The 5,496-nt window shown below is 45.4% G+C and overlaps 1 pseudogene; it reads right to left on the bottom strand.

Moving 5' to 3' along the window:
- On the bottom strand, positions 1 to 814 carry LOC117713873 (small ribosomal subunit protein uS5 pseudogene; annotated as a pseudogene).
- Positions 815 to 5,496: the final 4,682 nt, after the last annotated feature.

A 5,496-nucleotide genomic window follows, 5' to 3' on the forward strand; every position in this document is an offset into this window, starting at 1 on the left:
TTATGTGGTAGCCACAGCTAGAGCCTGGGTCCTCTGAACAGACTCTGGTGTGGGTTTTCACAAGATGATCAGTGAATTCCTGATAAGGAGACTTGGTGAACACAGTCTCTTTCCAGAGGTCAGGGTCAGGTAGCTGTAGGTCTTGGAGATGGGATCGAAGGTGGCCTTGGCAAAGTTGCCCAGGGTAGCAGTGCAGCCCCTGGCTGAAGTGTGGCAGTCGCTATGCTGGCCATCATCAGTAGCTTCTTGGGCACAGGAGTGGAGACAATGCCAGTGCCTCTGGGGGCGGGGATGAGACGCACCAGCACAGAGCCACAGTGGCCTGTCACCTTGCATGGAACAGTGTGGGGCCAATCTTGTTCCCCCCAGTAGCCTCTCCGCACAGGGACAATGGAGAACTTGGCCTAGATGATGGCCCCTCGAATGGCAGTGGCAACTTCCTTGGAGCACTTAACACCAAGACCAACGTGACCATTGTGGTCCCCAATAGCGACAAATGCCTTGAACCTTGTCCGCTGGCCAGCCCGAGTCTGCTTCAGAACCTCATCCTTTAGGGATGCACCCAGGAAAAGCTCAATGATCTCAGACTCCTTAATGGGCAGGGAGAACCGGTAGATCTCCTCCAAGGACTTGATCTTCATGTCCTTAACCAGGTGGCCCAGTTTAGTGACGGGGATCCACTCCTTGTCTTCAGCTTTTCCTCCACAAGCCCTGCGGCCTCGACCACAAATCCTCCGTGGAAGCCACCACAGCCTCCTAATCCTGGGTCTCCGGGTCCTCCAGGTCCTCCCGCTGCACAGGCGACATCTGCCATTTGGTGTTTTCTTGAAGAAGAAAAAGCAGGCCACACCTAATAAAATGCCATTTCCCATGGGTCAAGCTCATTCAATTAGTACACTACAATTAGTAACTAAAAGTGTGGAAATCTGAATGTATTGGTGAGTCCTAAAAATTTATCATGATTCCTAGATAATTTTTTTCTTTTTTCTTTTTTTCTTGGTTTTTCAAGACAGGGTTTCTCTGTGTGGTCCTGGCTGTCCTGGAACTCACTCTGTAGACCAGGCTGGCCTCGAACTCAGAAATCCACCTGCCTCTGCCTCCTAAGTGCTGGGATTAAAGGCGTGCACCACCACTGCCTGGTGATAACTTTTGATCTTACTGTTACACTGCTCTGCTGATTCATTTTTGTTTTTCCCACCTGCAATTATCCTGCAATTCTTTATGCTTTCACATGAACACGAGACGATAGGGCAACTTCCTGCATTCTAATCCAGTGCCACAGCCTCTGGGAAAGCATCATTATATTGCTACCACAAACACAAAGCAAAACAAAAACCTTAGGGGTTAGGGCCATACTAGCAGAGCTCCGCCTCTAGAACTGGGGAAAATTTCAGGACAGAAAATTCTATATATTACTGTGATTGTGGATCTATGCTGTTAATGCATTTGTCAGTACTCAGGACTGGACTCATAACACAAAAGGTAACCTACAGACGATAATCTTCCATTAATAGTGATGTACTATGGTGGTAGATACAACTTCATACTGTGCACAAGATTCTGGTTTTGAAGAATGAAAAATTATAAAAATCATTTTTATAGAATATATACATATATAGATGCCTTTCAAGTTCTTTTAGGGACATGGAAAATTTTCTCTGAAACAAGCCAGGCCAGTTCCAGGAACTGGCTGTAAGGAGTGAAAGGCATTCAGGTGGTAAAAACACAATGACAGGGCTGTGGCTTTACAGCTGGAGCTAGTGAGAATAAATAGTTGATAAATGACAAGGTAGGGCAGTGACTTGGTGAAACCACATTTTTGAGAAAATGATTGTACTGGGTAATTTCCATGGCCATTAACCTTTTAGGGTGGGTTTCTTTGGAATGTATCACTATTCTCATGTTATGTATCCTTGGCAACCTCTTGCCCCCCCCCCACTCCCCTGGTTTGTGGTTTTGCTCTTTAAAAGACCCCGTACCCATCACTCAGTGCCAAACCTTGCTTGTTCTTGCGAGAGAGCTTGAGGTTTGACCGACGGCTTATTTCCCTAATAAACCTCTGCCGTTTGCATCCAGGTACGGTGTCTTGCGAGAGTTCTTGGGTGGCCACGATATCCCGAGGTTTGAGTAAGGGTCTCCCTAATTTGGGGGTCTTCAGTTTCAGGCCTCATCACCACCAGTAATAACTATGTGTCAATATTGACACATCAGCTGTTGCATGTACCACAATAAAGAAAAACATTAATAGCAAATATTTAATGGATGACAGAGTAGATAGGCCATATGGGAACACAGCATTACTTACATTTATTTAAATACTGTAAGGAATGGAGAAACTGTTTAGTTGGTGATGTCCAGTCCATGGCTAAAGGCCTAGTATGGTGGTGCTGAAAGACCCCAAAAGGGGACCCTCACCCAAGTCTGGCCCTGCAGGAACCCAAGGACACACGAGAGACCTTCTTGATGCAATTGCAGAGGAGGTTTAATGACGAGGGCCCTCGGGCCAGAACATATCTCATGCAGGAGATAGAGGTTCCGACCCGAAACCCAGGAAACTTGGGATATTTATGGGTAGGAGTTGGGGAGAGCAGGAAAATTTGGCGCGGTTACATATGATTGGTTGCACTTTCGCGCGGCTACACATGATTGGATATTTCAAACATCAGCAACTTGCAGAACTGGCAGAACTTGCAGAACCTCGGACCTCCCAGAAAAGGAGGGAGAGAGAGGTAAACACCAGATAGTCCATTACTCACTTGGGCATGTTTGGACTTGTCTGGGCACGCCCTTGCATGCCTTTATTTTTGGTCACCCTGCCCCTGCAGGGACTTAATATTTTATTATGACTAAATTTAACAAATTGTTGGTGGTCTTTGCTGACCATGAATTTTTTGTTATTGTTTCAACGCTGCTTTCAAATTTTATTTTCACAGTGCATGTCTGTAAACTCAGTATTAGGGAGACGGAAGAGAATCTCTGGGACTTGATAGCCAGCAAGTTTAGCTAAAGTGGTGAGCTCTGGGTTCAGTGAGAGACCCTGTCTCAAAAAACAAGGTACAGATTAGTTAAGAAAGACACCCAACATTCAACTTTGGTATGCAGATACATACATACATACATACATACATACATACATACATGTATACTACACACATACATAAAATCAGTACTGCTTTAGAAGTGAGGGCTATAGATTGTCCAATCTTTTAAGTTTGTACAGTGTGACTAGAATGTTGGAACTGTGCTATAGATGTGCGATTAGCACACAGTGAGTATTAGATATCCTTCTGTAGAAAAAATGATTGTGTATCACTTCATTAATAATGTTTATCCATCACTGCTTGTGATTATCAAGTTTTGTTTTATAAGTTTTCATAAAAAAATAGTATTTTTATGTGAAAACCCAATGTTACTACTTGGACACTACAAAATGCCACCACCAAACACAGACAGAGTCTGGGGAAGGCCCAGAGCACATGGACACATTTCACAGGACCAGGACAGACCAACCCTTCCCACCTACAGACAAGGGCGGTCCTTGCCACCTCATTCCCTAAAGACCAATCAGTTTAAAGAATCACTGTTCTGCCAATCACATTATGCCTAATGGCTACTAACCCTAGAGACTGTATAAACGTCTGCTGAATAAGCATTTCGCAGCAATCTCTTGTCTCGTGTGGTTCACTCAGGCGTCTCCGGTAAATTAAGGCTCTGCTCGCTGGAGCCTTCCACATCCATAGCGTCACCTCTCTGGATGACACTGAGCCGCCTTCCCTGTCATAGCATTTCTTTATTCCAGACCTCAACTTCTGCACATCAGCTAGTTTTACTAAAAGCAGAGAGAGGCGGTCTTTGTCTATTTCTTTGGGAGGAATGCCACTTTATGTTAACAAATCAGGTATAATTGTAAGGGTCCATGATTCTCTGAAGAATGGTATACCAGACTCAAATAGTGTGTAAACGCAGAGTGTTTTGTTCTGCAGAGGTCCAGCATGCTCTAGTCTCCCATTACCAAGATAGAGAGACTCCCAAAGTGAGCTTGCAGCTCCAATTTAAAGCACATTAGGGGAATTCTGGGATAAGTGACCTCTATTTTAGTAGGTTGTGTCTATCTTCCAAGTGGTCCGAGGAATGTTAATCAGCCTCTCCATCCCTCCTCTGACGGTTAATCCAGCAAGTGTCCTCTTGCAGAGGAATGTTAATTAGCCTCTCCCATGGGGGGGGGGGTGTTAGTATTCTGTCTAAACTCCACCTCCATAGTTACCTGGCAACAGCCAGGTATGCTCCTCCCCACAGTTACCTGGAAACAGCCAGGTAGGCCTAGCCCACTATAAAAGGTGCTGCTTGCCCCCTCCTCCCTCTCTTACTCTCTTGATCTCTTGCCTCTAGCTTCTCTCTGTCCCCTCCCCCCTTCCCTTCCCCCATCTCTCCACATAGTCATGATGGTCCTGGTTGGCCTCTGCTTCTCTCTCTCTCTCTCTCTCTCTCTCTCTCTCTCTCTCTCTCTCTCTCTGCCTCTACTACCTTCCTGGCTCCCTTCCACATGCCCTGAACCCTGAATAAAGTCTATTCTATGCTATAGCTATACAGGTGTGTGACTGGTCCCTCAGGGGGAAGAGATACCTCTGCATGGGCTCCCTGAGACATCCCCTTCCCCCACACCTCTCCACACACCCACATAACACATTCTCTTTATCTCTTTATCTTTTATAAACACTTCAGGGGGTTCGGGGAGAACTGTTCCCAGGTTCCTCTTCATGAGGACTTTTGAGGAGCTTTGGGCACTTTTACCATGTCTATACTGAGGGGTTGAAAGTGTGGGACTTGTCCTCTCTGTACTTTGGTGAACAGCTGTGGTAAGTCAAGTTTACCAATGATCCCTGTCTTCTTCCATCTGGGGTGACATGGGTCCTTAATTAGAATATAAAAGATTCTTTTAGATCATTTGTATAATGACAGAAGTTACATCATTGAACATTGAGCATGCCCGTTTTGGCCATTTGAACTGTACTGAGGCCAAGCTGTTTATGGTAACAAAGTGAGGCTTTAATAAAATCTGAGTCAGTGGAGGAAGAGAGAGTCAAAAAAGAGAGAGAGAGAGAGAGAGAGAGAGAGAGAGAGAGAGAGAGAGAGAATTCTGCAGTACAGAGTTTCTATAAGATCCAAGTAGAGCTGAGAGACAAAGGAGCCCAGGAGGGCAAAGAGAAGCTATTGAAACTAAAGGACCTTAAGGGCTTACACTCCCCCCCAGCTTCCCCCTCTCACCTGGAGTCAAGGATAGCCCAAGTTCCATTCTCCATCCACAGGAACATTCTTGAGTAAACGATTCTCAGAAAAACCGCAGAATGTACTGACTGACAGTCACCTGGCCCTCCAGAAAGTCCCAGGTACAGTTTAAATGCGTGTCATGATCTGCCCGTGCTTGCTAGTCAATAGATTTAAAGGTTAACATGCTTAGCCAATAAGTTTGAACTGTAACCTTGCTGATGTCACCTG

Source organism: Arvicanthis niloticus, chromosome 8 (assembly GCF_011762505.2).
Source record: "Arvicanthis niloticus isolate mArvNil1 chromosome 8, mArvNil1.pat.X, whole genome shotgun sequence".
NCBI lineage: Eukaryota > Metazoa > Chordata > Mammalia > Rodentia > Muridae > Arvicanthis > Arvicanthis niloticus.